We start from the raw sequence: 22,460 nt of genomic DNA, 5'->3' as shown, positions 1-22,460 counted from the left end.
GATTTACTTGCGTGGACTAGAAGATCTCCTCTTTAGAACTGTGCTGTAGGTTCACCTCCTTTGAAAGTCGCAACTTTTGGTGGTGGAATGAAGTCAATCTGACGAACGGTTTGCAAGATATCAACTGCCCTAGTTTGAAGCCAGAAACTGTTGAAACTGAAGCTGCAACTGCAGAAGTAAAGATTGACTTGCGTGGCCTAGAAGATCTCCTCTTTGGAACTGTGATGTAGTTTCATCTAAACCTCTTTGAAAGCTACAATGTTTGGTGGTGGAATGAAGTCAATCAGACAAACTGTTTGCAAGATATCAACTGCCCTAGTTTGAAGCCGGAAACTGCTGAAACTGAAGCTGCAACTGCAGAAGTAAAGATTGACTTGCGTGGCCTAGAAGATCTCCTCATCTCAACTGCACTGTAGGTTCATCTGAACCTCCTCTGGAAGCCGAAACTTTTGGTGGTGGAATGAAGTCAATCCGACTGTCGGTTTGTGAGATATGGTCTGCCCTAGTTTGATAATGAAGCCGCTAATGCTGATGCTACTGATCTAGGGTTTGCTACTGCTTATATGAATCAAATTTATTGTACTATTTCTCTCTACTGAATTATTGAAGATAAAAGAAGATTTGATCAAAGGGTTTCCCCACACATTGTGGGGTTTTTCCCTGGATAGCCGCCACATCTTGTGTCTCTTGTCTTGTCTTGTTTTTTGTCGATCGTTTAATGTTCTATCTGCACTTTACTTTATGTACATGTGATTGCTAATTGGTGGAATATAATAAGAAAAAGAAGTAAACTGTTATAAGCATAGAACATACCTTAACTTAACATGGTATCAGAGCTGAGGTGAAGACAAAGCCCGAGCAAGAGCAAGAGCAATCATTGAAGAGAAGATTGGCAAGGCTATCCTAAAAGAACTATGGGGTCCTCAACACTCTTTCCTGCCGAAGACAAGCTCCGTGAGAAAGCTGACTATCACGGATGGAAGATGTCTATCGATCTAACCCTTGAAGATCAAGGAGTGCTGGACCATGTAAGAGGCAATATTGTTGAGCCTTCATCAAATGCATCTGCTGCTGCCTGGAACAAATGGAAAAATGGAGAAGTCAAAACAAAGAAGATCATCCAAGACTCTATCGACAAGCACTTGGTGGCCTACATCTCTGAATTGGACACCTCCAAGGAAATCTATGATAGACTGGTGAGTTTATTTAAAGTTAATGATGCAAATCAAGTTTTGTTTCTTAGAAATAAGTTGAGGGAAATCAAGAAGGGTAAAGATGAAAGTATGCAAGCATACTTCTTAAGAATCACCGAGATCAAGAACGATCTCCTATCTATTGGGGAAACTATTACTGACAGAGAAATGGCACTCACAACTCTTGGAGGATTACCATCTGAATGGTATATGTTCAGGACCACTCTTCTGAACTATAATGTAATTCCTGGTTTCGAGGAATTAATGGCTAGATGCATTCAAGAAGAAACAAGGGAAGAAGTGTAAGAAATGCCCACGCCTAAAGGTCCTCCTACTGTTTTTTCTTCTCACGCAAAGAAAAGAAATAATTCTGGGACTAAATCAAAAGGAAAGGCTAGACCTAAGGCTAGAAGAAAATGATGATGTTACATTTGCGATAAAACAAGTCACTATGTATGAGATCATGAGCATCATGATGAATGAGATCATGGACATAAAGGGCAACATGAGATCATGGACATATAGGATAGCATGATGATGATGCACATTAGTTTGAGCAGCATTATGATGGATAAAATCATGGACATGGGCAGCATGATGATAATCATGATTAGAGAAGCATGGTACAGTATGCAGTGGTCCAACTTGAAATCCCTCTGATGGCAATCAAAGGAATGACAAATTCAATAGCAAAGGTAAGAGGAGAGCTGGGAATCAAGGAAGAGGATATGCATTCAAAAAGGCTAGTGCGTCTAGGATGTATTAAATGCACCTGACCTCAAAAAGAACCTAGTGTCCATCTCGGCAATGGAAGACAAAGGCTACAAGGTAACCTTCAGCAATGGCAAGGTACGTATATGGAAAAATAATGTTAAAGATGCCTTTACTCTTGGGTTTAGTGTTGATTCATTATATCAGGTCGATGAAAGTCTACTAGGTGTCATGTCTTATGACACATCTCTTCAGTTTGAACTTTGGCATTAGAGGTTTGTCGCCCTTCATTATAAAGCTATACTCGGTGTAAGACAAATGGTGACAGGGGTGCCCGAATTCTGAGTAGAGAAAGAAGGTGTATGTCCAGGATGTGCCAAAGGAAGACATCCTATATTACAGTTGGTTCATTCAGGCATACCTGAGGTTGGCATTAAGAGGGAGACTACTACACCACATACTCCTAAGCAGAATGGTGTGGTGGGAAGGAAGAACCGCACGATGATGGAAGCTGTCCGGGCCATGCTACATGATCAAAAACTTCCGAAGTTTCTATGGGCTAAAACTACAATCACCTCCATATATGTACAAAATCGATGCCCTCGTCAAGCATTGGGTTCCAAGACTCCTGAAGAAAATTTCACCACAAGGTGAACAATCTTTCGACTTCGAAGGATCTCTCAAGAAGCCGACACCAGGGAACCGAAAGAAAAGGATGATGAATCAATGCCTGATGTAGAAGAACCCATGGATTTGATTGATTCTCATCCACATGAGCCTTCCTCTTCTAGGAAGAGGCCTTCATGTCTTAGGGGGATACTTGATGATGCTAAAGGACATGCTGCACCCTGAGGAACCTTCTATCAAAGTAAGAAACTTAACAGGTATCAGGGATACCTGACCATCATGAGCACAATCATACAAAATGAACCTTCATAATTCTCAGATGTCATCAAGCATTAACTATGGAAGGATGTTATGACCATAGAATATGATTCCATTATGGAGAATGATGTCTGGGAAGTAGTTCCCAGACCCTGGACAAGACAATTGTTACTTCAAAATGGCTTTACAAGATAAAGCATGCAGCAAATGAAAGTATGGAAAAGTATAAGGGTCATTTTGTTGCTCATGGTTTATCCCAGAAGGAAGGTATAGACTATGATATTTGCACATGTTTCCAGATATATGACCATCCGCTTGATCATAGCCCTTATGGCTTCACAAGGATTGAACCTACATCATATGGATGTTAAGACCGCGTTCTTGCTTGGTTCTATCAAAGAAGAGGTATATGTGGAGCAACCTGAAGGATTTGAGATTTATGATTGAAAATCTCATGTATGCAGGTTGAAGAAGGCTCTCTATGGGCTGAAGCAAGCACCCCAAGCATGGTATGAGAGGATCAATAGCTACTTGATGAAGCTGGGATTCACTAGGAGTGAAGCTGATCCTAACCTTTACTTTAAGGTTGAAGATGAAAAGCCTCTCATACTGGTGTTGTATGTGGATGACCTCTTTCTAACAGGTGCAAACCCTCTCATTCACAAATGTAAGAGGGAGATGGCTTCTGAATTTGAAATGAAGGACCAAGGACTTGAAGTGTGGCAGAAGCAAAGGGAAATTTTCCTATCTCAAGGAAAATATGTGGTAAAGATATTGGAAAGATTTGGTATGACGGATTGCAAGCCTATGACTACCTCGAGGATCTTAACTTTTAGAAGTTATATGGTAGTGATGTCGGACCAGACTTGGGAAATGCCTCTGAGTTTCAAAAACTCATTCGCATTGATGTTCTTGGTGAACCTCCATCCGAACATATGTTTTACAGTTAGCATTGTGAGCTCATATTTGGTTGAGCCTCACTGGATTGATGCCAGGAATCTTTTGAGATGTCTTCAGGACACAATCTCTCATGGATTAAGATACACTGCCGGAGATGTGAGACTACTTGGATATACTGATGTTGATTGGGCAAGCAATGTGGTGGACCGTAAGAGCACTTCCGGGTACTGTTTCACCTTGGGATCTGCTTCGATATCCTGGATGAGCAGGAAGCAGAATTCGGTGGCTTTGAGCACTGCTGAAGTAGGATATATTGTTGCTAGCATAACTTCGTGTGAGGCAGTCTGGTTGCAAAAGCTCTTCAGTGAGCTGTTTGGATTTACATTGGATACCACTGTGATTCTCTGTAACAACCAGAGGTGGGATTCGATTATTGAGGAATCCCATATTCGTCAATTTCTCCAGCAGATAGACATCATCTGGGATATGGTAAGTCGATGAACAAGGAAGCTCCTTCAAATTAAGATGATGTACAGGTTGATACACCTTGTCAAAGCCCCGAGGAAAGATCTAATTTGTGATTTTCCCAAATGACTTGGAGTCGGAAAGAAACCTTTGTACAAGGGTCCTGCATGTTGCATACATTGAGCTCTGGGAGCTCTGAGGCTCGCGGTTCCTACTAGAGCAACATATGACCACAGGGTGACTCACCCTCCCCTGGTGGTGCACACTAGAACAAGATGATTCGCTCTCTTGTGGGACAAGATGATTCGCTCTCTTGTGGAACAGGATGATTCGCTCTCTTGTGTAGCTGGATGATTAGTTCTCCTGTGAGGCCTGGATTGATGTGTTCTCCATGATAGCCTGGATTGATGTGTTCTCCATGGCAATTGTAGCAGGATTGATGTGTTCTCCTGTGAGGCCTGGATTGATGTGTTCTCCATGATAGCCTGGATTGATGTGTTCTCCATGGCAATTGTAGCAGGATTGATGTGTTCTCCTGTGAGGCCTGGATTGATGTGTTCTCCATGGAAATTGTAGCAGGATTGATGTGTTCTCCTGTGAGGACAGGATTGATTAGTTCTCCTATCGAGGCATCCTACCCATGTAGTCTAGGACTCATGGGAAGTACCTCTCATCTGATCAATGAGCAGGGAAATGAAGTTAGGGACCATAGTAGTACCGATGGACACATCATTGTAACTACTATACTCCCTACGCTAGGATGACCTCCATTGATCTGGGAACAATGATATTGGTCTGGGACTAGTGGTAGGAGTTGTACCATACTATGACGCTGACTTCGGGTCGGTTGAGACTGGTCTGGGATCAGTGGTACATACTCTGAGACTGACTTTGAGTCAATGGAGGATGATATTGGTCTGGGACCATTGGAGTTGTACTCACTATGATGTTGACTTTGGGTTGGTTGAGACTGGTCTGGGACCAATGGTACATACTCTGAGACTGACTTTGAGTCAGTATGATACATCCTCGATCATTTCTTCTTCTTCATAATCCGGACAAAAGCAGAGTAGAACAGAACAATGCAAGAGCAGAGCAGAACAGAACAAAACAATACAGATCAGTGCAGGGCAGAACAAGACAAAGCAGAACAGGCAAAATAGATCAGAGCAAGGCAAGGGTCAGGCTGTACAAGGCAGTGCATTTGATGGATGAATAGTAATGACAGATTGCAGATGAAGTTCTCCATGGTTGAGAGGGAGTGTTAAAATTGGCAACCAAGGCAAAACTTCATGTGGGTCATCTTATTCATGGCTAATAATATTTTTATTAGATTCCTCTCGTCGAGAGGTGTAGGATTGATATAAAGATCCTCTAATTCCGATAAGTATTCATGGAGATATGAATTTATTTTGATTAGGGAATTATTATCAAGCCGACCTACAACTCATGTAGGCTCAGAAGCCCAACAATCGCATCTGTTCACCCACCAACGTTGTGTATAAATATAAGAGGACTTTTCCTCATTTGGACTCACTCATCTCATCACATCTCTCTCTCTCTCTACTGCGCAGATATGAGTCTCTTCTCTACTGCGTTGAAATGGGTCTCTCTCTCTCTCTCACATGTGAAGCCGGAAACTGCTGAAACTGAAGCTGCAACTGCAGAAGTAAAGTTTGACTTGTGTGGCCTAGAATGTCTCCTCTTTGGAACTGCGATGTAGGTTCATCTGAACCTCCTTTGAAAGCCGCAACTTTTGGTGGTGGAATGAAGTCAATCCGACGAACAGTTTGCAAGATATCGACTGCCCTAGTTTGAAGCCGGAAACTGTTGAAACTGAAGCTGCAACTGCAGAAGTAAAGATTGACTTACGTGGCCTAGAAGATCTCCTCTTTGGAACTGCATTGTAGGTTCATCTGAACCTCCTTTGAAGTCGAAACTTTTGGTGGTGGAATGAAGTCAATCCGACTGTCGGTTTGTGAGATATGGTCTGCCCTAGTTTGATAATGAAGCTGCTAATGCTGATGCTACTGATCTAGGGTTTGCTACTGCTAATATGAATCAGATTTATTGTACTATTTCTCTCTGCTGAATTATTGAAGATAAAAGAAGATTTGATCAAAGGGTTTCCCCACACATTGTGGGGTTTTTCCTTGGCTAGCCACCACATCTTGTGTCTCTTGTCTTGGCTTGTTTTCTGTCGATCGTTTAATGTTCTATCTGCACTTTACTTTATGTACATGTGATTGCTAATTGGTGGAATATAATAAGAAAAAGAAGTAAATTGTTATAAGCATAGAACATACCATAACTTAACAAATTAGGGAAGACACCACTCGGACTAGGAAGGTATGAAGCACTTTTAATAATGTAATTATGATGATTTATCATCATTTTGACATCTAATTAAGTTTCTCAATATTTTCAAATATAGTATCCCTGATACATCCAAAACCACGATGTCTAGAATAGCTAAACATTGGTAACATCATCTTATCCTGGGTGGTTACTCAAAACTGGTGTCAAAAAATGTAAGTATGAAAAAAAAATTGCATCCAAATTATAAATTCTTAACAATTTAATTATAATATCACAGAAGAAGAAAAATTCATGTTCTCATGCAAAATTGTAGGGATAACAATTCAAATAATCTCCAATGGAGGAAGACCTCAATCTTGATTTCAAGCACGATTATCAAGTCATGATTAAACGTAGGACACACTTGGGATCTACACAGCCTTCTAACACCTAACTTGACACTCATGTAAATAAAAACAACAAAGAGCATTTATAAAGTATTATTTGTACAATATATTACGGTTATTATTTTTGGCCATAAAGTAATGTGCTTTATTTCAAAAAGTGGCCAAGAAATGTAGATACAACACATGAGCCTAGTGATGGTGCAGTTCCTCTTGAAACTGATGTTTAGCTCGGTACTAAACGTATTTCATGAGTTATAAAAAAATTGTAGTATGGATTAGGATTAAAAATATTTAAATGAAAATGGTGTATTAATTGTAACCTTTCTTGTTTCTACTCTAGAGCATGTACAAGAGGAGGAACATATGGCCACATCTAAAAGTACTTTGTACCCCCCCCCATCGAAGTAGGTAAAGAACACTCTAAAAATATTTTTATTAATAAAATATGTGTAATAATAATAACTACACATATGAATTTAACATTTCTTTATTATTGCAGTTGCTTCTCCGCCCCCCTTGGAACAACATATACATATGACTAGGTTTGGAGCAAGGCATATATAGCCCATAATAGTTGAAGGCAAGATGAAATCCTTGCAAAAGACCTAAAAATTAGAAAGAGACCAAAAAAATAAACGATTGTACTTGTTTATTTAGAGCTCATTTTTTTAGTACCACATTTTTTAATGACAGGTTGAATGCTGCATGGCATGTGCACGTGTAACTTTTTACTATCTTAGTAAAAAGTTGTGATTTTTCTGTTGGAAAAAATTACAACGACCTTGTTTCATATTATGTAAACATATTGTTTATGATAAAAATTATTGAGATGAAATATTTTGTGGATTTATGCATGCATGAATGAATGAATGAATGTTTTTTATTTGTTTACTTATGTACCTAATGTCTTTCTTTCAACTATTTCATCTTTTCATCATCAAACAGCCTTCCCAGACTTTTAGCTAATCGAATCTTCCTCAAGAAATTAATTCCTTTTACCTTCTAGTTATCTTCCCACATTGCTACCGATGATGAGCACATCTCGAATTCATAGTTTCCTATCATTGAGATTCCCTCAATAATTTCCATATAGTTGAATTTTCTTCAACTCATCCTAAATTCCTACAACATTCTTCCACATAGTAAAACAATATGTTAACCAAATAGCCAATAAAAACTATTAACATTAGACTTACCTCATCATGACAACTTCTCATCAACATTCTCATGATCCATCTCCACTTGAATTTTCATTCTTGCATAATAGTGCCCAAGGATAGAACTTGATTACCAAGTTACCATTTGCTTTTAATGTTGATTTGAGAAATTTTTAGCATTTTGTCCATTCTAGAGTAAGCCAAATTCATCCTTTTAGGCAAATAAAAGATTCATCATGCATAATTCAAATGAACCATTTCTTGTAGGATTTTTTGTGTATGAATCCTATCCAAAAGTTAATTAAACATGCATTCAATATTTCATATAATCATCTAGCTGTATGTCCTTGACCAATTGTCCTACATCAAATGAACCTACAACTTGACCAACCACATTCCTTCATCCTTGAAGAGTATTATTTCCATACAATATGGAATGTCTACTAATATTTTCATAACGTTGTTGGAAATAATACTGAGAGGGGGGTGAATCAGTATTATCAAGTCAAATATTCCCTTTTTCAAATCTAGATAATATACGCTACTTCAGTTAATAAAACCCGTGTATATACGCAACTATGTAGAAGGAAACCCGCGTATACAATGAAAACTTATAATTTACTTTATCTTTCAGATGTTCATTGTTAATCTGTGTATCAGAATTAAATAACTAGTAACCAGAAACAGTAAAACTGAGCATAAGACAATCACACACAAGAACACAAGATATAAGGTGGAAACCCAATGTCGGTGAAAACCACCTGCTGCAATTCGTCTCTATCTTATTTTAATTAGAAACTTCTTTTTACAATGTACTGGTGCAGTCCTTTACCAATACGTAGGCTGCAACCTGCAGAGAGCTACAACCCTCTCTCATTCTCCAGCTTCTCCTAGAAGGGAGTTACAACCTCCTTAGCTCTTGCACTAGCCAAGATACTAGTACGTAAGTGCTAGCCTACAGAAGGCTACAACCTTCTCTTTCTTCCAGGGACCACATTTCATAAATTTTCAGACTGGATCCATGAACATAAATCAAGAATTTATGCTTCAATCAATCACCTTTTCACCAATCAAAACTGAATAAAAAATAAACACTTCTCTGCCAGTTGTACTCAGAACACAGTAACTGTAATCATACACTAATTCTGAACCCAGAACACTACAACACTAAACAAAAGCAGCTAGAACATAAATCAAGAGATGTACGCTACTTCACTGTTCAAAAACCTGCGTGTATATGCTTCTATGTCAAAACCAACCTGCGTATACGCTTCTCTCCCTTACCAAAATAGCGTGTATACGCTCCTTCACTTCACTGAACCTGCGTATAGATCTATAAAGGATAATTCATTCTTTTCAAACATTCAGACATTAGTTAACCCAGATTACTAGATTTATAGATCAAGCATGTGCCACATATAACAGATCAAGATCATACAAAGATACTATCATTCAAGCCTAAATATTATGACCCATCAATAGAACTTATCCTTCTTTGTGCGCTAAGGTTCCTCCTTTATTCAGATCCAGATCTACACCATAACCCCAATCACCAATATTTCAGATCTAGCACTTATTAGATATTCAAATAATTCAGATGATTCTTTGCCAAATGATCTCCTTCCTCTTTTATAGTCTTAGGCCTTTCACAATACCACGGTCCAAAACCATAATAAAACAATACCATGGACCTAATGCTTGGGATCAACACTTCTGACGAGATACCATGGTCCAAAACCACAGGTTCAAATACCAAGGACTAACTACCATGGACCAAAAGTAAATTCTCCAACATATATGCGCTTTTCCTTGTGTGAAAGTGTGTGTATATGCATACGCGCCTTTTTAACGTCTAACCCGCGTGTATACGCGCCTTTGTCTAGGTGAACCTGCGTATATGTCTTTTTCTTCATTCTGAAAGCCTGAACTGAGATCTGGAACTGAGATCTATCACCAGAGAGAGTTGCCATCAAGGACAACATCTGTGCCATGGGTATAAATCAGTGTCATAATTCCAACAATCTCCCCCTTTGGACTTGATGGCAACCCCAAAATCCTCAAAGTCATTCTCCCCCTTTGTCATCAAGGGCAAAGGGTTGTGCTGTGCTGATCATGCTCCCCCTGACTGTAGGCAAGACCTGCAAAAATATGTTATTCAAGAAGAACCATGACTTATACATCATAAAAGACCTTCCTATCACCAAAAGACTCAATACATTCATCCATCACCCAACCAAGTGGGGATACATCAAAAATTTATATATGACAACTAGGTACATTACATCTTCATCCCAGGCATAGTGGGGAAGCCAAAATAGGTCGTTACATGAACTTGACACCTTAAAAGAGATACATGACATAGAGACGAAATAACTAGAGTAAGACTTATGAAAGTCACCAATGACTGATATCTGCAGCATTTGCCAATCACCATTCAGATCAACAACCAAGATTTCCTTCTATTCTCCCTCTGCCTTTGTTCCACCTAAAACCAACAACAATTGTGAACTAGAACCAAAAGCTTCTAAGATAATGCCAACAATGCATCATTAGAAGTTTATCTGCTCCCCTTGAACCTGTGCCGGATGGTCTCTGTCAGACCCATATCAGAATATCTTCAACCAGAGCATGTCCCTACTGATATCCATCAAACCTCCATATACGCAACTGACTCTGCACAAACCGGCGTATGTACGTGTTTTTGGGAAAAGTATCCATTCAGAATGCCCCTATCCCACTCTAAGGTGTGATAGTGCCTTAGCAACAAACAAGGAAAACTATTTTCGTATTCTTCTTTATGAAATGTAAATGGAGAAGAAGGATGTAACTAACCTGTGTCTTCCGCTAGTTTGTCGATCCAATCGCTCTCTCTTTTTTTCGCTTCCCGCTGCCTGCTCCCTTACTGGTCCAGCTTCACCAAGTTCCTGCAAGATCACAGAAGAGAGAAACTACACAAAAGACATAGATTTACATTCATAACTAGTTTAGGATCAGATTTAAACTAAACATGCAAATATAACAAAGCATCATTGATATACAAGCATATAGGAGAAACTAAAATAGTTTTATTGATATGATAAGAAATTCCAAGAGGAGATACAACCAAGTGAGTCCCGATCTAGCATCTACCTCCCAGCAAAGGAATCCCTTCCTCTCCTCCAACAAAGCATAAATCACCCAATGCACTAATCTCAATCTCAAACCAACAACAATTCTCTGCAAAGTACAAAATTCCAGCCTCTGGATCTCTGGGATGAGGGATCCATATATAGATGTAATCAGAGAGGATGAGTCAACTTATGTTTTGACTTGTGGCTTCTCTCTGTTAGTTCTTGCTTCCACTTGGAGGCTGAGAGCCTCTTACTCATTACTGGTCGAATTCATTGAGGCAAGTGTCATTGAGGAAGATTCTGGAAGCTTCCAGTGTCTGTACACCTCACGGAATGACACTGCCATTTGGTATTTCTCACTCAGCGCACCCTGTTAGTGCATTTAGGTGCATTGCAACGCACCTAGCTAGTGTACTGGGGTGCATTGCAACGCAGGCAGCTAGTAGAGCATCTGAATTGATCCTGAATTGACTGATTCTGAGTAGTTTTTGGTGGAGAACTTCTGGGAGAAGCTGTCATTGGTTGACCTTGTTCCTTTAGGGGCAGGAACAACACTTTTAGGGACTTTGGATCCCTTGGATTATGGACATTTCATGCTCAATGCTGTAAGGTACAAAAATGTCTATAACAGTTGCCCCCTAAAGTATGAGGCCGTTTATCGGGTGAAATGCTTTATTAGGAGGATCCGAAGTTCTTTCAATGCTGGGAGGAGACCTGTAATAAGATACAATACAATACATTATTTTTCATACTGTTTTCATGATCTAGCTGAAGCGGGCATTCCCATGCTCAGCTTTATAAATTTATTTTTCTGTACATAGAACACACAATCGTCTGATGGTAGACTGATGATTTTGATGAAATCATCATCCTTTTGGTAGGATGATTATCTGTGCTGCAATGCTGTACATGTCAATGTCTTTATTTTTCCTGAATGTATATCGCAGCTCGGATGGATGAAACTAGATCCGAGGTCTTCAATCTCGTCTGATCTTCACTCTAAGTACAAGTCGATCCATGTGAGAAATGTTCTGAAGTCGAACATGGAAAGACATCGCTTGATTACCAGTCAATGATGTAAATTGTTAACAAGCGCGAGAGGAATCACCGATAATGATAATGACCCTCAAGGTATTGTAGTACAATTCACGTGGTGTGAATAAAGGACTTGGCGTCGAACACCATGCAAAATCTTTCGGTCGAAGGTCATTGATGTATACCTATCGCCGGAAGTGAGAAACTTGCCATTGAGGCATGCAAGCTTCAAAGTACTGAAGGGGGTGTTCCTAGATCAAGTTCTTGGATAATGAGCTGATTTCGACAAGAAGCGATCTGTCAAAGGAGGGCCTTAATGTATCCCACATCAGTGACATGGAATGGAGCAAATGATTTTGATGGAGGTGAAAACGATCTGATGATATATGGTTCAGGGTGGCGGTCATGAAAGGATGAAGTATAATGTATGGTAGTGGATGGCACACGGTTGACTTCTTTGGATGACTTCTCTTGAACATATCGGTGACACTTGTATGATGGATTGGTAGCATTTACCCCAAAGATGGATGGTATGGCGAGACCATGGTGATGTGACCGGTGAATGAAACAACCCAACCCGACTCAGGCACGGAGTGGAAGTATCATGTTCAAGAGTGACTTGCTACCAATAAAAGTTCTTTGAGTTTCTTCCCAATTTTTCCCCAGTCATTGCTGACCAGTACCTCTTTATTTTTGTCAAGCTTGAGGAGGATAACATATGCTTGTTCTATAATTTTCCCTTCGGGCAAACCCATCGCTATGTTTTAACGAGCCTAGCGATAGTGAAACTCGTTCTCGTCTGAAGACAAGTTTGTCGCTATTAATCTTTTTAACGAGTCTAACGACAAAGATAACTCGGTCCTTTTCATTTTTAGAGAGTTTGAAAAGGTACGTAAAGATAACTCCAAAGTTCCTTTTTCTTCATCTAATCCCTTAAGTCCGAAAAAGTATAAAACAATACAGAAGGGATGAATTTTCGATAGTTTTAACGAGCCGAACAAAACAAGCGCTCGATCTTTTTGTGCAATAATCCCTCAAGTCCAAAAAGATTAAAATCTAGAGGAGGGATAGCTCTTCCGGTCACTTTAACGAGCTGGAAGGCCAAAACTCAGCAATCTTTTCATATTTTACGAGTCAGATGAAAATAGCTTAAAGAAGACTCATCTTTTGAGGAACGAGTGATAAAACGGGTAGCAGCTGATTCCAGGAAAGGGTTGGAATTTTCCAATCACGGCAGTGTCACAAGGATGGCTAGTGAAATCACTCTTCGTAGATGTTCCTCAAAATGGGTAAACAATCAAATGGAGGTGAATGATCAGCCAATGGAAAAGTGGAGGTGACGGTGCAAACATGACCAAGGCTTTAATGGCTGATAAATTTACATTCACGGTGGTTATTTACCGGAGGATAGTTCATTTTTTAACGAGCTTAAACGCGGGTTGAAACACTTGCTCGATCTTATGTTTATTTTTTAACGAGCATGAACTATGTGCTAAAACTGCTCGATTTATCCAGTCATATGATAAGAATGTCTCATTTAAGATTCCATTTTTTATGGAGCTTGCGCCTTACAAAGCTTTGCTCCAGAATCCTTTCTTTATGCAAGTTCGGAAACGACTAATCCTACGAGTTTAAAGGGTTAGAGGTCCTAAAAATTTAAAAAATAAATAGCCGCCCCTTGCTTGCACTCCAAAAGGTTTGCATGCCCCCAGGTATAAAATAGAGTTTCAAGGTTACCCCTCAATTTGCAGGAAAAACATTTGTTTAACCGGGAGAGGCCTACCTCTTTCAGGTTACCAAAGATTGTCTCATTCGCGCAGCAAACAAAACATTTCTTTGGCAATTTCTACCGAGATAGACAAAGGTGAGTGACAACGAGCACCAAACACATAACTTTGACAAAAGAATCTTATTCTAGAACAACCCCTCTTCCAATCACGGACGGGGTACGGACTAGTCATATTCTCCCGCGGAAACCTACCCTATACCCAAAGTTTTCCTGCCGAAGCAGACCAGGACGCATGCCCCCTGGGTTCCAGTCATATCCCTCCGAATTACTCGCACTCATCGGGAGGACGGACCGTGGGTTGAGACATTTCTTGCGTGAAGAGACCATTTAGGGATGGTATATGACTATTTGCTATGCGTGATCCGAGAAATGAAAGCTGGTCCACGAGCTTGACCACTCTCCCTTCGTGCGGAAAACACATTACTCTAAAGAGTGAGGAGACGATGGCTCCCATGCAATATATATAGTCTCGTCTAAGGAGTAGGTTATAATCCAAGGGTCCTTGAATGAACATCACGTTCATTTGAACGGTATTCCCTTTCAATGTGATAGGCACATTGGAGAGGATCCCTAAAGGTCGACTGGTTCCTTTATCGAAGCCTGACAGATTTCTCATTTCAGGCAAAAGCGATGGCGAACCAAGCACTTTCCAAGCAATAGAGGAAAGGATACTCACAGATGCCCCCTCATCAATGATGGTGCCAGCCATGACCATTCTGTATATTTGAAGGATAATTCGGAATGGTATGCTTGCTGGCAACCGGGGTCTGCCTAGTTGGTTCCAGTCGAAGGATACAACTAGGTTGCTTGGTGGTGGGACCGAGTAGACGGCCGGGTATGACTCTGATGAACTTCCTTCCTGTGATAAAGGAATGGGTGGATTTCCCCCATGTTCGTCGGAGTCTGTGTTGATGAAAAGAATCTGGATGGTGTCATCCTTATCCTCTTCAGTGACTGTATCATTCGAAGATAATTCCTCTGAAGGAAAAATCTGGTTGACTGCCGCCTCGACCTTTTGACTTTCGTCTGGTATGGATTCAGTTGGTTTATCTTCAATGATAGACACTTCAGCTGACCACTTGAGCGAGCCAACTGGATTTTCAACTAACGAAGGACTTGGCAAGAGTTTTTTATATCCAGGAGGAAGTCGTAATGGTGAAACCAGACGATCTTCCAAGACTCTTTTAGCCTCATCTAAGAAGGGACAATGGTGGAGGGCATGGTTGCCTTCGCACAGTCTACAGGGAGTTCTAGCTCTCCCTTTTTGTCCTGGAACTTCACTTTCGCTAGTTGACGGTGTACTTTCAACATGTCTATCAGAGGTTGATGACACCGGATTGTGCAAACGAGGAGACTAGTCCCTTAGTATCCGAGGGATGCAAGGACAATCTCTGTGAAAGTGGTCTCCTCTGCAAATGACACATGGCGGTTTAGGCCTGGTCAGTGCTGTGTGTGGATTTTCATTAGACGATACTTGTTTTCCCTTATTTTCCTTTGGCTCCTTCTTCTTTTTCTCTTTCTTCTTCTTTTCCTTTTTCTCCTTGGGAACTTGGTTTTTAGCTTTACCAATCCCATCACGCGAAGAGGAAGGAAGAGAGGAAGAATTAGAGGAAGTAGAAGGTTGATGGGAAATTCTGGACTCGTCTAATTGCTGATTCGACTGTTCAGGAATAGTGGTGTTCTGAACGACATTGGTTGAGAAGAGCCAGACCGGCAAGCCAATTGTCAGTCCTGGAAGCGACAATGCAGCCATATGGGGCACACCAACATCTCCCCAAGAGGAGAAGGGACTAGGATTTCCACCAAGGGGAATTCCTTGGTTGGTAAAATCCATTTTCTCAACCTAAAGATCAACGCAAGAAAAAGGGTATGAATATTTCCGTTTAAAATAAATTTTAACGACGCTTAGACACAACTTGCTTTTTCAATTTTAAAGAGTCAAGAAAAAGCAAAAGATGACTCTAGTCTCCTTCGATTTTTAATGAGCCTGAAGTGACAAGTGCTCAGATGGACCTTTTCCGTTAAGGAGTCTGAAAAGGAATGAAAGGGACTGCTCTGGAGTTCTAGGTAGAGGGTGTGCCAAACTTTTCGCAAAACCGCAGAATACTTTTTAAGGTACGGGCGGTCAATCTTCCCGAATGCTGTGTTCAGTGCATTGCGATGAGTAGGGCGGCCGACACGGCTTCCTATGGATAAAGGTTTTATGCCTATAGGGGTCTCCCAATATATACTCGACGATACGTGGGAGCACAATCCGTACTGGCACTTATCGTCTCTCAGGAGGAATCACCCAACCATCAGTGAGGCGACCAGTGACCAGGTTTTACGACGCCGAAACACGTCTCTAGCCTAGACCTCTATGTTGTGCGTTAAGTTACAAAGCGTTGTTAAGTTCATTCAATTTATTTTAGGTTGATCTTTCTTAGAAGTTTTCCTTTTTGGATCACCACGAGATGTAGATACAATTCCTAAATGCAGTCTAAAGATGATAAGCAAGCTTTTATCTCTTTTCAACAATGAAAATCCTAGCTACAAGGGGAAAAGAAAGACACAATCTTTTCTCAAAGAGCATAGAGCACACTGTAAATGCACTTTTCCTAAATCAATCCATACAAACTGTCAAAATGCAAATGCACATATGCATGTATTTGTTTTCACTTTCTTAATATTGATGCCTAAAAAGAAAGTTGTTGTACAAATTTGAATTCAATTTCAAGTGAAAAAACACAAACAAGCTTCTTTCGAAATCAAAAAAGATGATTACGACACTTTATGATTTTGAAGTAAACACTTGTTTCGACACTAGAAATGCATAAATTCAAACCAAAAGACAAAAGTAAAAGCGTAATCAACTGTGAATAGCAAACAAACTCACTCCTAAGATCAAAACGACACTTACGACAGGTCTAGATCTAAGGGCGACATTATGACTAGTTTACTTTTGTAATGGGAAACTGCAAATGATGTAACAAATACACAAAAACAAATACAGTTTCTTTTATACAACTGAGGCGGAATTAAGGCAAAGAAAAGGGGTTTCAGATAGGTACACACACTGATAACAGGCTGCAAAAAATAGAGATAAAACTGAGCAAAAAGAAGCAGAGAACCGCGGCTACACAAGGCAAAGGCTGATCAGCGCACCCCTTGCACAGAGAAGCTGAATTGCAGTGTAGGTAGCCCTCTCGGGACCTATGTTGAAATGTAGAACCTCTTCACAGAGCCTGCGCTGAAGCAGAAACGAGAATTGTCTCTGGGTTCTGGGTCACGGTTTGCAGTTTGATCTATGGTTTTTGGCCGGATAAAAGCTATCAATTAGGTACAATTAGAGGGATGATTTAAAGGAGGACTAAGAGCTATCAAAAAGGGTTGTTAGAGCATTTGTGGATCAACTGTTCAGATCATAAACAGGCCCAGTGAATGGACTAGAGTAGCAGATTTCTACTTTGCATTTGTAAATGGAAAATGCAGTTCGATTCGGCACTCCTGAGTTTATGAGAAGAACAACAATAGAAACACAAATACACTAACTAGATACGATCCCCAGTGGAGTCGCCAATTTGTTGTTGGGAAAAGTATCCATTCGGAATGCCCCTATCCCACTCTAAGGTGTGATAGTGCCTTAGCAACAAACAAGGAAAACTATTTTCATATTCTTCTTTATGAAATGTAAATGGAGAAGAAGGATGTAACTAACCTGTGTCTTCCGCTAGTTTGTCGATCCAATCTCTCTCTCTTTTGTTTGATTCCCGCTGCCTGCTCCCTTACTGGTCCAGCTTCACCAAGTTCCTGCAAGATCACAGAAGAGAGAAACTACACAAAAGACATAGATTTACATTCATAACTAGTTTAGGATTAGATTTAAACTAAACATGAAAATATAACAAAGCATCATTGATATACAAGCATATAGGATAAACTCAAATAGTTTTATTGATATGATAAGAAAGTCCAAGAGGAGATACAACCAAGTGAGTCCCGATCCAGCATCTACCTCCCAGCAAAGGAATCCCTTCCTCTCCTCCAACAAAGCATAAATCACCCAATGCACTAATCTCAATCTCAAACCAACAGCAATTCTCTGCAAAGTACAAAATTCCAGCCTCTGGATCTCTGGGATGAGGGATCCATATATAGATGTAAGCAGAGAGGATGATTCAGCTTATGTTTTGACTTGTGGCTTCTCTCTATCAGTTCTTGCTTCCGCTTGGAGGCTGAGAGCCTCTTACTCATTACTGGTCGAATTCATTGAGGCAAGTGTCATTGAGGAAGATTCTGGAAGCTTCCAGTGTCTGTACACCTCGCGGAATGACACTGCCATTTGGCATTTCTCGCTCAGCGCACCCTGGTAGTGCATTTAGGTGCGTTGCAAAGCACCTAGCTAGTGTACTGGGGTGCATTGCAACAGGCAGCTAGTAGAGCATCTGAATTGATCCTGAATTGACTGATTCTGAGTAGTTTTTGGTGGAGAACTTCTAGGAGAAGCTGTCATTGGTTGACCTTGTTCCTTTAGGGGCAGGAAAAACACTTTTAGGGACTTTGGATCCCTTGGATTATGGACATTTCATGCTCAATGTTGTAAGGCACAAAAATGTCTATAATAGTACGCAGATCCTCCTGAGGAAACTCATGTACACCCATTTTTTTTCTGAAACAGAAAAGTTTTAACAGCGAGATGATACATAAACTACTCCCAGCTTCTGTCTAAGGTATTCAAAAGTTTCCCTGGGCAGTGGTTTGGTGAGAATATCAGCAACTTGTTCCTTAGAAGGTACATACTCCAATTTGACCTTTTGTTCCAACACTTTTTCCCAGAGAAAGTGATACTTGATCGGTATGTGCTTGGTCTTTGAATGCATGACTGGGTTCTTTGAAATGCAGATTTCACTTGTATTATCACATAAGATGGAGATAGGTGGTGTACAAGTGATTTGAAAATCCTGCAAGGTATGCATCATCCAAAGGATTTGAGTGCAGCAAGATGCAGCAGCCACATATTCCGCTCTGTAGATAAAGCAATCGAACTCTGTTTCTTGCTGAACCAAGATACTGATCTGGAACCCATAAAGAATGCACCACCACTTGTGCTCTTCCTGTCATCCATGCTTCCGACCCAATTTGCATCTGTATAAGCATGATGTGTGAGATCTGTATCTCTAGGATACCATAAGCCATAGTTTTGAGTTCCTTGAAGGTACTTGAAGATTCTCTTAACTGCCTGAAGATGAGTCTCCTTAGGATTTGCTTGAAATCTTCCAACTATTCCCACTGCATGCATGATCTCTGGTCAGGTACTTGTCAAATAAAGTAGACTTCCAATCATGGATCTATAGGTTGGTTGATGCACTGCTGCTGATTCATCATTTGCACTGAGGCTGCATCCTATAACCATAGGAGTACATACTGGTTTTGAATCTTCCATGCCATACTTCTTCAAAATGTACTTGAGGTACTTGGTTTGAGACAAAAAGATACCACCTTCATTTTGTTGGATTTGCAATCCAAGAAAATATGCCAGTTCTCCAAGCAAAGACATTTCAAATTATTTCTTCATCACCAAGGCAAAGCTTTGACTCATAGCTTCTTCATTGCTGCCAAAGATAATATCATCTACATACACAAAAAGTATTAGCAATTTGTCATTTTCAATTTTTATATAAATATTGCTATCTACTGATCCTTTTGAAAAACCTTGTTGATGAAGATATTTGTCCAAACGGTAGTACCAAGCCCTTGGAGCCTGTTTAAGACCATAGAGAGCCTTTTTTAGTCTGCATACGCGATTTGGATCATTCCCAAGAATGAAACCATCTGGTTGCTCAATGTACACTTCTTCTTCTAAGTCTCCATTCAGAAAGGCTGATTTCATGTCCATTTGAAATACGTTGAACTTCTGAAAGCTTGAGAGAGCAAGGAACATTCGGATGGCCTCAAGTCTAGCAACAGGAGCAAAATTTTATTCAAAGTCTATTCCTTCTTATTGAGCATACCCTTTACAAACAAGTCTGGCCTTGTTTCTAATCACTTCCCCATTTTCATTCATCTTGCTTTTTAAGATCCATTTTGTCCCTATGACATTATTATCTTTTGGTCTAGGAACCAACTCCCAAATGTTATTCTTTTTTATCTGCTCAAGTTCTTCATCCATTGCCTTGACCTAGCATTCATGTTTGCATGCCTCTTTTACATTTTGTGGTTCAATGGAGGAGAGCAATGCCAAATAGCTTGAGGCTTCTGCAATTGTTCTTCTTGTTTGTATACCTACCTCTTTTTTCCCCAAAATTTGAGATTCTGGATGATTCTTCTTAACGTACCTGGATGGAGTCTTCTCTTCTATCCTTATCTATTCCTCTGGTGCCTCTTGAGGTTCTTCTTCATCATCAGTTTGATTTGAAGGATGGTCTTCATCCTCTTCGATATTTTCATAATTTACTTGCCTAGGAATGTTTCCTTCTTCATCAACCACTACATCAATGCTGTCAACTATTTTTCCAAGTCTTTTGTTGTAACACTTATATGCTTTGCTGTGAGGAGAATAACCAAGGAGAATGCCTTCATCTGCTCTAGGTTCAAACTTGCCAAGATGTTCATGATTATTCTTAATATAGCATTTGCTTCCAAATATTTTGAAATGTTTTACCGAAGGAGTCTCACCATACCAGAGTTCATGATGAGTTTGAGTGCTATTCACCCGGACATTTGTTTTGTTGAGAATAACAACTGCAGCAAATGCAGCTTCACCCTAGAAGGTTGCGGGAGTTCCAGACTCATCAAGCATAGCACGAGCCATTTGTTGAACAATTCTGTTCATCCTTTCCACTACTCCATTCTGCTGAGGAGTCCTAGCTATAGAGAATTCCCTTCTTATTCCATGTTCTTCACAAAAATCGAAAAATTCATTTGAGGTAAACTCCCCACCTCTGTCAGACCTGAGGCACTTAATTTTTTGATCTGATTCGTTTTCAACCAAGGCTTTGAAAGATTTGAATTTTTCGAAGGCTTCGTCTTTGTGCTTCATAAGTCTTATCCAAACCATCTTGGAGAAGTCGTCAATGAATAATATAAAGTATTCTTCTCCTTGAGGTGACATTTTCCTAGATGGGCCACATACATCTGTATGGACTAGTTCAAGAGGCCTGCTAGCTAATCCTTCCTTCTCAGGAAAGTTAGTTCTGGTATGCTTACCAAACTGATATGATTTTCATATTGTATTGTCTGGAAGACCACGAACTGCCTGGTATTTACATGCTTTCCTTATCTGTGAAAAGCTTAGATGCCCCAACCTTCGGTGCCATAACCAGTGTTCATCATTCTTTCTCAAATACCATTGTTGTTGTCCTTCTTCAAATATGTATAAATTATTTGGAGTTCTTATGCCTTTGATCACTGTCTTTGCTGTATCAAGATCACGAACACTACATCCATTTGATTGAAATATTACCTTAGTTCCTTGATCGCACATCTCACTGACACTCAGTAGATTATTCTTCAAATCATCAACATACAAAACATTTCCAGCCTTGACTTTTTCTTTCAACTGAACAGTGCCTTTTCCTTTTATGACTGCAGGGGTATCATTTCCAAAAGAAACTTTCTTTCCCTTTTCTAAAGCACTATATGATTTAAGTTTTTCTTTATCACCTGTCATATGCTTCAAACATCCACTGTCGATGTACCATTGATTTTCCTGTACTTCTACATATAAATTTGTCCCACATCTTTCTGGTTGCGGTTCCTTCATTCTCCATGTTCTGGCATTTGAGGTTTGCTCCTTCTGAGTTTTCTTCTGAAACTTGCTCCTGCATTCAAAATCTTCATGACCGAAGTTATTACAAATAGAACATTCAATTTCACTTTCAAGGGCGGAAAAGTTGTTATAGGTCCTTTTCGTGATTTCAGTCATACTTCTTTGTTTTTGAGCTTCTCTAGTCATGATTGTCTTATAGGAAACACATTGAGTTGCTTTGTGAAAAAATTTATGGCAGGAGAAACATTGGCCATTGAAGAAACTCCTGTGATTATCAAATCTATCAACCAATCGATTTTAGTTTCTACCGACATCCATTCTTGAGGCAAATTGGGAAGATTTTACCTGTGGCTGGTTGTGGCTTCTGTTTGTCCTTAAGGTAGATTGCCCTCAATTTTCTTGATAGTCTTTGTTCATTCTTGAGGTAAACTGTCCCTGATTTACCTAATAATTTCTATTAGGCCTTTTCTTGCTCCTCCTTGCTGCATCAAGATAACTTTTGGAGGTGGATGCTTGAGATGCTTCTCCATTATATCCCAGACCTGTCTTGATTAGTGGAGAACGCTGCACATTGATAATCTCATCTGGAGTTTCAGATTCTTTAACAAATTTAAGATTAAGAGCTTTTGTTTTCTCAATCTCTTTTCTAAGACCAACAGTTTCACATTCCAATTTTTCATGATGTTTTTCCCTTTCAGCCAGTTGACATTGCAGAGAATCAATAATCACATTTTTCTCTTCTAAACAAATTTTGAGTTTAGAA

Source organism: Pinus tabuliformis, chromosome 9 (assembly GCF_031772625.1).
Source record: "Pinus tabuliformis cultivar Carrire ecotype Pingquan chromosome 9, CPIR1, whole genome shotgun sequence".
In the NCBI taxonomy this organism is placed as follows: Eukaryota; Viridiplantae; Streptophyta; class Pinopsida; order Pinales; family Pinaceae; genus Pinus; species Pinus tabuliformis.
Note: the sequence above shows the minus strand (reverse complement) of the source record.